At 42.4% G+C, this 12,500-nt stretch overlaps 1 protein-coding gene across 1 annotated transcript in view; it reads right to left on the minus strand.

Annotated features, from left to right (window-relative positions):
• LOC121853339 (facilitated trehalose transporter Tret1-like) overlaps positions 1 to 3,470 on the minus strand; it is a 75,364-nt gene extending 71,894 nt beyond the window's left edge. The window contains exon 1 of the mRNA XM_042347404.1: positions 3,377 to 3,470. The gene's annotated coding sequence lies outside the window, so the exon portion shown is untranslated. The remainder of the gene's footprint in view (positions 1 to 3,376) is intronic.
• Positions 3,471 to 12,500: the final 9,030 nt, after the last annotated feature.

Raw genomic sequence — 12,500 nt, forward strand, 5'->3', positions numbered from 1 at the left:
TTAATTAAATAAGTTTGTTTGTTTACGTTTCTCGGTGTTGAATCGATCAGTTCTGGTGGTTGAGGCGTGTGTCCAATGCTTATGAGGGTTCAAGTGACACAGGGTTAGGTTAGGTTGGGTTAGGTTAAGTTACGCGTCTGGTGAAGGTCTAGTCCCCGACACACGTTGTTCATTATCGTGAAAATTAAACACATTTGTTGAGCTATTAGGCATCATTAGCATATCCCAATGACCCCTACTGTCAGGTCGTGTAGTGGACACCGGAGAAACTGTGGAAAATATTATCTGTTCGTGTGTTGGTGTGTCAGAGAGAGAGAGACAGAGATTCCTACACCCTCCCTATTTCTATATGAACAGGGTACTAAACACGTAATGCAGTATGTACACTTAATTCTATTGAACCTTTTTATATTTTCTGTATATTTCCGCGTGTTTCTGAATGCCATTAGAATGCACACACACACACACACACACACACACACACACACACACACACACACACACACACGACACAATGGGTGATCCGCACCAGGGGAAGGAGAAGCGGGCTAGTCGAGTTCAATAAAAAAAAAAGCAATACAAGAAGGTTGGAAATTGCCAGAGAGAGCTTGAGGCAGACGTGGCTAAGCATCTATGTTCGCCCGTCAAGCAAGTCTCATCAGTGTGAGGTGTATGCTGGGGACGTCTCCTGCTTGCCCCGGTTCTCCTACGTGTCACCATTGTATACGAGTAACTTACAATGCTTGCTCTACCCCACGCAGTTATACCCACACAACACTTATCCAACGTTATTACACCAAGAAGAACTATTACATCATCATGAAAGAAATCCACACATCAAAAAATAATTATCGTTTTACTCTTTATAATTTGACCAACCAGGTTATCATAACACTTACTGGAGGGGAAGATGAGTGACCCAACAAGTGGATGAAGGTCACCAGGGTAGGCAACGCCACCTGCTGATGGTGACTCAAGAGTTACACCATGGAACATGTCCCCCCCCCTCCCCTCACTCTCTTTTACAGAAGCTCATCACAAAGCTTCACCGACAGAATGTGTGCACCACAGTAACACACACACACACACATACAGTAATAACGTCATTTGTATTCTAATGAGGAGCGCCACGGTTTGTACATGAGATGTGTTTACAAGCTTATGTATACCGCGTGTGTTGACAAATACGTAGGTGATAGCTGGCGAGAGAGAGAGAGAGAGAGAGAGAGAGAGAGAGAGAGAGAGAGAGAGAGAGAAAAAAAATAATTGCTGCTTCTATCCTAACAAACGTGTATATATAAGCTGTGTTTACAAATAAATATATATCAGGTGTATAAAGAAACATGAAGCTTGCTGGCGGTACACAAATTAAAGAGACAAACGTTGATACTGGTGTTGTTTGAGCTCAGTCTCGTGTAATGACGAAGCCTTGACTGTGTATTAATGATTCTCCTCTCTCTCTCTCTCTCGTTATCTGTCTCTCTCTGTCTCTCTCTCTCTCTCTCGTTATCTGTCTCTCTGTCTCTCCCTCTCTCTCTCTCTGATTTCCTAAGTGTATGATTTTTCTCTGCCCGTTTTGTCTGTCTATCTGTTTGTCTATCTGTCTGTTTTTCTGTTTGATTCTGTTTTGATGTGTATGACTTTTCTTTACCTCTGCTTGATCTCTCTCTGTCTATCTGTCTGTTTTACTTGATGTATGTAAAAATGTTTGTCAATCTACTTCTGTCTTTCCTCTCCCTTTCATCCCCCCCCGTTTCTTTTGCTCTCTCTCTTATCTCTCCTTCTCTAGACCCTCCCTTTCTCCCACTCCTCTCCCTATCCCGCCCTCTCACTCTCTCACGCTACTCTCCCTCCCTCTCATACCAAACCCAGGGAGAATACGACCACCCAACTACGCCCTTAATTGTGAGTGTTGACGGAGAGGGATAAGGGAGTGTTGAGTGAGAGGGATTAGGGAGAGGGATTAGGGAGAGGGATAAGGGAGTGTTTAGTGAGAGGGATAAGAGGTGGGATTAATGTGTGTGTGTGTGTGTGTGTGTGTGTGTATTGGGTAACAGGCCTGATTGAGAGGGGTGAGGGAGAGGGCTGAGTGGGAATGATCAATGAACGTCTGTGTGAGAGGTGCCCCCCCCCCTCTCACTTACCCCTTCTGCTTCCACTGATCGCATTTCATATCTTCCCCTTTCTCAATTCTTCTTCCTTCTTTATTACCTCTCTTCTCTCTCTCTCTCACCTCCCTCTCCCTCCCTCTCCCTCTCTCACCTCCCTCTCTCACCTCCCTCTCTCGCTCACCACATTCAATATTTGCCTATGCTATTATTTACGCTGGCGAGTACACACACACACACACACACACGCCTGCTCAGTTATGTAGATACAACCTGTTATTTAAATCACAACCTTAAATATAATATACACAAGGGTGAAGATCAACTAGCATGAATCTCTCTCTCTCTCTCACCTCCCTCTCTCTCACCTCCCTCTCTCTCTCTCTCTCTCTCGTTAACAAAGTAATACCGGTACTGTTGGTCATAAATTCAGATAGAGAGAGACATAGTTGATGGCTTTCATGTTTATATTTGAATGTATTAACTCTCCCTACAACTCCCAGGATCATCTAACTCCTTCACTCCGTTTATACTGGGAAGAAAATAACTGTTTCTTCTTATTTACCAATCCCAGGACGATCATAATGGTCTTTTAGAAAGCGTACTAGAGTATATGTATTACCTGAGGTTATTCAAGATGTCTTTCAGCGTATTAGGAAAAAAAATATACGATACGGTTGACTAGACTTGGAACATACTGGGGAAAAAATGGGTCATGTAACTCTTAGGAATATCAGAGCACCTTCCTCTGGCTGGTCTGGGAATGTATAAGAAGGCTAATCTTTATGTATTTCCCAGGATTGTCAGCGACCAGAACTGGAAATAGACTTAGCCACAAAAAAATATATTGCCTTTTAGATTTTATTTATTGCTTATAGGGAAAATGTTCAGCCTTTTGTTTTTGTTCTTTTGTTGGTATAAATATTTAATAATTTTTGATTTAAAAAAAAAGATCACTTGAAGATTAACCTCCACAGTTTATTTCACCTGAAACAACCTAACGCTAACCCAACCCAACCCAACCCAACCCAACCCAACCCAACCCAACCCAACCCAACCCAACCCAACCCAATTCTCCCTGATATATATTGTTCAGTATCGTAGCATCAGTCGTATCTTCTTTGGGGTTTGTCGATATTAAATCTAAGTTGTTAAAATCTAATATTAAAAAATATAGTATAATTACCTAAGATAATCCCGTACGCTTAAAATAGCGGCACCCAAGAATAAGTGATCACCTAAACTTTATAAAGGTACTTAGCTGTTACTTTAGGGGCTGCCATGAGTTGTAGAGAGTCTTGGGGGAACTGAGAAGCTAGAATGTCCTTGGGTTGCCGGCTGTCTGGTAGGTTTTGGAGAGTTGCAGCTGCCCTCCATGAATTGTGAAATGAGAGTGACATTTCTACCGCTTTGTCGGGCTGCCGCTCATCCGACTGTTTTCTTGTTTGTAGAAAACTTTCAGATGACGAGGCATAACTTGGGTATTTTGAGCACTATGAATACGTCTAATAAAAGGCAAAGAGAAAACGCAATGCAGGGGCAGTATTGTCTCAGGCGTTTATGTACAGTAAAATGTAAATACTCTTGACTTCAGAATATTTCCAAATATCAACTGCACATGCCCTCAAAGTGGCCTCAAAATGTCCATGATATTGGGCAGATTTCAAAAATTTTCCCCATCTGGTCTCACTGTGGTCGCCATGTTCCCCCCACCCACAACTTCTTGGACCCCCCTTTTGATATTCCTGGATCCGCCCCTGTAATGTTTGAATTAATGTTGCTTAATGAACACACATATATATATATATATATGTAAAAATCACTTCTTTATTTATTAATTACATCAATCAATTGTTGTACATCCGCGTTATTGATATTCACAAGACCCCTTTATACTTAGCATATTCTTCCATAGTGATAAGGGCATTTAGTTTTGCATTTGCAAGAAGTTTCTATACTTTGTTTTGGTAAGGTTTAATTTTGAAAATAGTCTCTCAGCGTCTGCACTAGACGTTAGCAATGCCAAGACGTCCAACGCAAGTCTTCCATTTACATCATATTTAAGGTTCCTATCATCATCTTTCATTTTCGTTACTTTCTTAAAAGAAATTAAAATATCCGAACTTTTTGTTTGGTCATCTATTGTCTCCCAGCACAGCCTTGACCCTTTAACTCAAGGGTTCCGTTAAATATCCTTGGTGTCAATTCAGCCAAGTCTGACAATGATGTTCTTGGAATGGTTGGATCTAGAGCTTCTGGGCATTAAGAAAAGAGACTATTTTTAAGAAATGGATCATTGATGTTAAACCTCTTTAATTTCTGTGCACATTACCCTCAAGAAGTTTTTAAGTCTCATATTGACGTCCAATATTAAGGTTTGATTTTGTGCAAAATCTGGTATATTTTTATATAGTTGGTCAATTTCTTCCTTTATTGTTATATGGTATTTAGGCCCTCCCCCAAAAGTTCTTGAAATTTCCGAAATTTCCGAATGACGTCACTAATCCGATGGCGTCGTCTCCGTTTTCTTTCACCCGACGAGTCACTCGGCAGCCCTGCCGGGGCCCTGTACAATTGCGTGACCCAATCGCGCGTGATACATAAACAGGAACTAAATATTCATTATTATTTTTCTTTACAATACTATTTCTCAATAGAAATACATATTTACATTTTTAGTTAACTACCGCCACCGATATCTTGTAAATTAAACGACATTAACGTGATCAATAGAGAGCTGAATACTTCCTGTGAAGTAATCCGTCTTGTGGGTGCCAATAGTGTTTTTACCACTGATTTTTGTACACAACATGTAATCATTTCCCTAACCTAACTAGCTAATTAATTCATTAATTAGCAAATTATTTACATATACCACATTGGATTGTTATTCCAAGTCCGATAACACACAAGATTACAACTAGGGTTCTTCAATGACCTGGAGGATAAAGGTGTACATTAGTTCCCACAGGGTTTAATAATTACGTACATACAGACGAGAGTAACTATTGCTTGCCTGCCTCACTGACTGTCTGTGTGAATGGCGCTTAATAGGACCTGTATACCTGTAGTGAAAACCAAGGTGACTAAATAACCGGAGTTAATCACCCAAAAATACACAGAATATAGACTAAAAATCCTATAAGTCGATGAGAGGATGAAAATACATTACCCTAAAAGAATGCATACAGCAACAGGAGGGAAACGCTGAAGATGAGATGGTGGGGAGGGGGCATTCTGGACAAGTATTTACAGAGAGAGAAACCCAGAGAGACGCTGTTATTGGTGAGTCAGTCTCTCTCTCTCTCTCCCTTATTTACAGACGGGAGCTGAACGTCAAGGCACAGTGGTGTTATTGGTTCATGCAACATCACGCCTTGTTTGTCCATTGGAGACGAGCGAGCTACAACATTTACCCAGGATCTTAAAGACATTCATAAGGACGCTTGGATATTCTTGAGTTATCCATCAAAGTATACAATCACTATATCCTTTTAGCTATCAACCACTATAAGTTATCCTTCTATCTGTGGATATTTCAATTTATCTATTAAGCTGATTAGTTTTTAGTTTTTTTGTATTAATTTCTCTATGGCGGATGAGCATAGGAAAAGAAAGGCAGGATTGTTTATTTTTTTTCAGGGTTGTGGCACTGTGTATACGATCATTATACTTTTCTGGTGTAGTGCTAATTGATCAGTCCCCCCCTGTGGTGACCTCTTATGACTCCTGGTGACCTCTCGTGATCCACGGTGACCTTAAAAAAATAATAAGTTTTTGTATTTACCTTTCACGATTTTGTCTAAATATTTCATACACCCAAAGGAAATGTAAACCTGAAACCCCAGCAAATATGAAGTTGTGTTGTGTGTTTTTTTCATAGTATTGTGAGAGGGTGAAGCTGGAGCAATACCTACTCCATCATCCGAGAAAAATTATTTGTCAGCTGATGTGAGTCTCTGTTATTTACATACAGTCAGCTGATTGGGGTGTCGCTGTTTATCCTGGTAGTCAGCTGATCTGGGATAAGGGGAAGTATTTGTTTATCTCTAGAATGTAAAGATGTTTTGTGTGTTAACTTTCTGCGTTGTGTTGTACGTTTTCTAAGACACAGACAGAAGACAAACAGAAGACCCTTTAAAACATCAACCTAACCAAACACAAACTTTCATAACATCACAGTAAAATAACCTACACTATTATTACATAAACTGTATATACTGTACATCCTTGAGTTGCTCGCTGGAGAGGTGCAATAACATCTGTAACTACTAACATTACAAGACTCTTCTGGTAGCAGCTGAGGCAAGATTTCCAGTGCCCAAAGTTGAATCTAGATACAAAGTTTGTAAAATTTGACATGTGGGAAAGTTTTAATAGCGAAGTAGAGTAGAATAATAGCCGTCGAAATTAAAAAAAGGTTGTGTTGGTGTTAGTAATTTCTATTTTGGCTTAACTGATTATTTTTTTGTGTTATTTCCTCTCGTTTCCTCTTTCATTTATCTTTCTTTTTATCTTTGTCTTTCTTAGTTTCTTTTGTTTTCTTTCTTCCTTTATGTTTTATTTGGTATTTGTGATTCTTTCTTTTATTATCTCTCTCTCTCTCTCTGTTACTTCTCTTCCTCACTTTCTCTCTCCTTCCCCCTGTCTCCTCGTTTCTTCTCTCCCCTGTCTCCTTTCCTCCCCTTCCTCCCTCTATCTCTCCCCTTCCCCCCCCCTCTCTCCAATACAGCAGCCCTTGTCGCCCTCACCAATGGCTACAGCAGTCATCGTTACAGCTGTAGACAATAATAATCCCCTGTACCCTGAGGCTAACTGGGCCAATATTTTTCAGCCACTCTGTTTACCTCAGCGGCCACTTGTCGGATTTAATGGCAATTTAGGACCTTAGAGAATAAAAAATGGTGAGGGGGCAGGGAAGGGGGAAGGGAAGGGGAGAGGAAGGGGGAAGGGGGAGGGGAAGGGAAGGAGAGAGGAAGGGGGAAGGGGGAGGGGAAGGGAAGGGGAGAGGAAGGGAGCGGTGGTGGAGTAATGAGTTTGTGGCTATATTAATGTTGACTTTCACTACACCACTCTTTAAGTACCCTCCCCTCCCCTTCCCTCCTCTCCCCATCCTCCCCTCCCCTTTCCTCCCCCCTTCCCTCCTCTACCCTCCCCTACCCTTCCCTCCCCACAACTTTCATTTTAGCTTTCACCATGATTGCACCGTTATCTTTAATCGTGACTTTAACTATAACTTAACTTTCACCACGATTTTCACTATAACTTTAGCCCCAACTTTCGCTATAACTTTCACTACAACTTTCACTATAACTTTCACTATAACTTTCACCACAACTTTCACTATAACTTTCACCACAACTTTCACCACAACTTTCACCACAACTTTCACCAACTTTTATCAACAACTTTCCCTAACAACTTTCACCAAAAACTTTCACTAACAACTTTCACTAACAACTTTCACCACAACTTTCCCTCCCTATAACATGTAACTCTCCTAACGAGACCTCATTATAGTGGTACCTGCCATGGTTGCCTAATCCTAATTTAATGCAGAATTGTAATTGGCTCATTAAGTTAATTTACAGTGTTACGTCATCAATATTGTAGTTCGTATATTCAGAATCTGATTTCATGTGTAATATATTATTCTGATTGTGTTAATGAAGTGATTAGTGTGTGTGTGTGTGTGTGTGTGTGTTAATAAACATCCTTCCTGCCTTCCCTCCCTCCTTCCCTCCCTCCTCCCTCCCTCCCTCCCTTCCTCCCTCCCTCCCTCCCTCCTCCCTCCCTCCTCCCTCCTCCCCTCCCTCCCCTCCCTCCCTCCCCCTCCCTCCCTCCCTCCCCCTCCTTCCCTCCCTCCTTCCCTCCTTCCCTCCCTCCCTCCCTCCTCCCTCCCTCCCCTCCCTCCCTCCCTCCCTCCCCTCCTTCCCCTCCCTCCCTCCCTCCTCCTCCTTCCCTCCCTCCCTCCTTCCCTCTCCCTCCCTCCTTCCCCTCCCTCCCTCCCTCCCTCCCTCCTCCTCCCTCCCTCCCTCCCTCCTTCTCCGTGTTCCAGGGAGGTTGTAGCCACAGAGCATTGGGTCAATAATCTCCTTAATGGTGTAGACGACCAGTGTTGGCGCGTCTGGCTGCTGAATAGTGGAGCTTATAATGGCACTAGAGCTCAAGGTGGGGGATACTGGCGTCATTCTTGTGGTGTGTGATGGCGGTGGTGGTGCTTGGTGATGTTTTTGTTGTTAGTGGTGGTGGTGGTTGCGCTGGTAGTGGTGGCGGTGGTAGTGATAATGGTGGTGGTGGTAGTAGTGATTGTGGTGGTGGTGTTGTTGGTGGTCGTGTTGGTTGGTGTAGGGAAATGTGTATGTGTGTGTGTGTGTGTGTGTGTGTGTGTGTGTGTGTGTGTGTGTGTGTGTGTGTGTGTATTAATAATTTAAGAGTGCCATTCCCCCACTCAACAAGTCGTATACACATAATTTGCAACATTCATAACCCACATTGCAACATCTACACACAGCTGCTGTATTAAGTGCGCCCACATTAACCTAACCTACACAATTATCTTTGCTATTTATAATCACGTTATTGTAAAGGAAAATAGTCTTTGTTATTTTCCTATTTATTTACTATCATTATTATTTTTTTTCTATTCATATTCTTTTTATTATTATTATTATTATTATTATTATTATTATTATTATTATTATTATTATTATTATTATTGTTATTATTATTATTATTATTATTATTATTATTATTATTATTATTATTATTACCATCATCATCATCATGACATCAATTGACCATAATATATTTTCTGGACTGTGTTCGTGTGAGCTCTAGATCTTGACCTTCATTTGGGTGATTGGAGAGTAACTTGAGGATAGTTGAAGTGGCAGCTACGTGTGACTCCAGGACCCCTTAAGTAGGACCTGAGGATCTGTTGAGTGTGACGAGAGAGAGAGAGAGAGAGAGAGAGAGAGAGAGAGAGAGTTAACACTTCATATATGTTATTTAACTTATGTCATTATGCAAATTACCTCTCATTAGATATTTCACAAAGCGTAATTATAGCAGTTTTTTCCTATACTATTTGAAGAAGAAATAAGTAATGAAAAGACAAACACAGATCCAAGTACAGTACACGTATAGATTAAAAATACAGGTATAATTAGAAGTACAGGACTAAAGGTAGAAGATCAGGTACAGGTATACACGTACAGGTTCGAGTACAGGTGCGAAATACAAGTACAGGTACAGCTATAGGTAGAGGAGCACAGGTACGGGGTCATAGATAAATAATTACCAGTTTAAACGTATCTTCCCTTCCCTTCCCTTTCCACCCTTCCCTTCCCTTCCCTTCCCACCCTTCCCTTCCCAGCCTTCCCTTCCAACCCTTTTCCCTTCCTTCCTGTTCTTCCTTCCCCACCCTTCCTTTCCTTCCTTCCTTCCTTCCTTCCCTTCCCACCCTTCAACCCTTCTTTTTCTTCTCTTCTTTCCCTTCCCACCCTCTCCCTTCCCTTCCCACCCTTCCTCTTCCCACCTTCCTTCTTCCTTCCCTTCTTCCCCTTCCCTTTCCCACCTTCCCTTTCCCCATCTTTCCTTTCCTCTTTCCCTCCCCACCCTTCCCTTCCCTTTTCCCACCCTTCCCTTCCCACCCTTCCTTTTCCCCAATCTTCCTTTCCTTCCCTTCCCCACCCTTCCCTTCCCTTTCCCACCCTTCCCTTCCCCACCCTTCCTTTCCTTCTCCCTTCCCTTCCCCTTCCCTTCCTTCCCCACCCTTCCCCTTCCCCACTCCTTCCTTCCTTCCTTCCACCCTTCCTTCCCTTCCCCACCCTTCCCACCCTTCCTTTCTTCCTTTTCCTTCCTTCCTTCCTTCCCAATTCTTCCCTTCCTGTTCTTCCTTTTCCTTTCCCTTCCCCACCCTTCCCTTCCTTCCACCTTTCCCTTCCTCCTAACTCCCTTCCCTTCCTCCACCTCCTTCCTTCCCTTCCCACCCTTCCCTTCCCCTTCCCACCCTTTTTCCAACCTCTTCCTCCTTTCCTTTCCTTCCTTCTCTCCTTCCTTTCCCTTTCCCACCCTTTCCCTTTCCCTTTCCTATCTCTTTTCCCAATTCTTCCCAATTCTTCCTTTCCCACCCTTCCCAATTCTTCCCACCCTTCCTTCCCAATTCTTCCTAATTCTTTCCCACCTTCTCCCACCCTTCCCTTCCCACCCTTCCTAATTCTTCCCTTCCTCCTCTTTCTCCTAATCTTCCCAATCTCTTCCCTCTTCTTCAAGCCTCCCTCAGGCAGGTGAGGGTCATAGCGAACAAGTATGACCTCGGACCAGGACCTAATGACCAGCTTGACTTGTACTATAGCGCTGTTTAGGCTAATCTCTCCCCATATAAGACATCCTGTTCTGGGTCAAAGGTCATCCTCGACCTATATATAAAGCGTGACTTAACTCCGTGTACAATCTGTAATACTTGAAGGTTCCTGAGGTATGAAAGGTGTCATTAGAAGGTCAATTTAAGGTCACCATCGAGGTCAGAGGTTATTCAAGTTTCACATTGAGTACTAATAACACGTTGTAAGCTCGGGGGTTAGGTTAGGTTACGTTATGTTAGTCAAGATCCACAACGTTATTTATAGGTCAACTGGGAAAATGACCTTTGACCTCTGGAAGAAAAGCCTTACATGATAAGAAAAAAGTTAAGCGCCGCTACACTAAGGTGGATGCAGGTTAATTAGTTCCTGGACGACGCTGTACTTGTTGATAATGAACCGCCACTACTGTAGGAGGCCAGAGCGAGGTTATAATTACTGTATTTTAATTATATATATATATACGCGTGTGTGTGTGTGTGTGTGTGTGTGTGTGTGTGTGTGTGTGTGTGTGTGTGTGTGTGTGTGTGTGTGTGTGTGTGTGTGTGTGTGTGTGTGTGTGTGTGTGTGTGTGTGTGTGTGTGTGTGTGTGTGTGTGTGTGTGTGTGTGTGTGTGTGTGTGTGTACAGTGATGGGGGGAGGATGTTAGACACTGTAGCGACAACAGGGGTCAGCCATCAGATATATTGGGTGTTTTTGTTGTAGGTGAACACTGAAGGTGAACACTGAAGGTGAACACTGAAGGTGATCACATATGTTACAACGCTTAGACGACATGTGTGTGTGTGTTACTTGACACTGGCACACACACACACACACACACACACACACACACAAAACAAATAAATAATTGACCCCTATGACAAACAAGACCCTAGGAAACACTGAAAACAGAATTACTGCCCCTGTCCTGGGCAATTGGCTAAAGAACTCACACGACTTCAACATTATCTCTCAAGTTGTGTAAACTCTTTTCCACTCAGGCGAGCCGAAATGCATTTATCTAGTTGGACAGTTGGTACTGGGCTTAGAGGGCCTGACTCTCTCTCTCTCTTATATTTAACCTGAATGGCTCCTAATTGGCCTCGCTTGCTTGTCCTCTCTCCATTCTCTCCCTTTATTTTTTTCACTCTCTGTCTCTTTCTCTGTTAAAAAGTTTCCTAAAAAATTGGACTCTTTTTAGTTTAAACCATTTTGTGTGTGTGCCTGTCTCAGCCTGTCTGTCTGTCTGTCTTAGGTAATATATTATTATTATTATTATTCGTAGTAATAGTAGTAGTAGTAGTAGTAGTAATAGTAGTAGTAATAAATGTGGCCATAATAGTTACACATGACCAGGGCGGCGCCACCATCACAGTGATAGAGTTTAACATATGGCCAATACACAAATGCCTTTGGCGGTAACACAAGCGTTAACTCTTCCGCCACTCTCAGCCAATCCTATGACACGCCCTAACACTTGTCAGTTGGCCCCACACTATGGACTCTTTCATTCCTAGACTGTCACCACTCTATGTCTGTCATCATTCCTAGTACCTTGTCATGTCTGTCACCATTCCTAGTACCATGTCATGTGCCACCATTCCTAGTACCTTGTCATGTCTGTCACCATTCCTAGTACCTTGTCATGTGCCACCATTCCTAGTACCTTATCATGTGCCACCATTCCTAGTCCAACATCATGTCACCACCATTCCCAGCACCACGTTTGTCCCTCTTCCTGGATCCCCCCAAAAATATTCTTGGCACAAATTCTATCACACTGTCATTCCAGATTCGTGAAATTCTCCCTAGCACCACATCTGAACCGTTCCTGGCAATGTTCCTGGGCGTGATTCCCATGAGAACACTCCAATATGAATATTTCGGTTCAATTGTCCAGTTCGAAAAAAAAAAAAACGCGAATCGTCTACAACATTCACTTTGTAGGAACACTCACTCTATATGGGAACACTATAATCTTATCTACACTCCCTGTATTAGTCTCTTTTTTGGTCGTCATAAAAATCTCTGATGTGTAAAAAAA

This window comes from Homarus americanus, unplaced genomic scaffold (assembly GCF_018991925.1).
Source record: "Homarus americanus isolate GMGI-L3 unplaced genomic scaffold, GMGI_Hamer_2.0 scaffold20597, whole genome shotgun sequence".
Lineage (NCBI taxonomy): Eukaryota > Metazoa > Arthropoda > Malacostraca > Decapoda > Nephropidae > Homarus > Homarus americanus.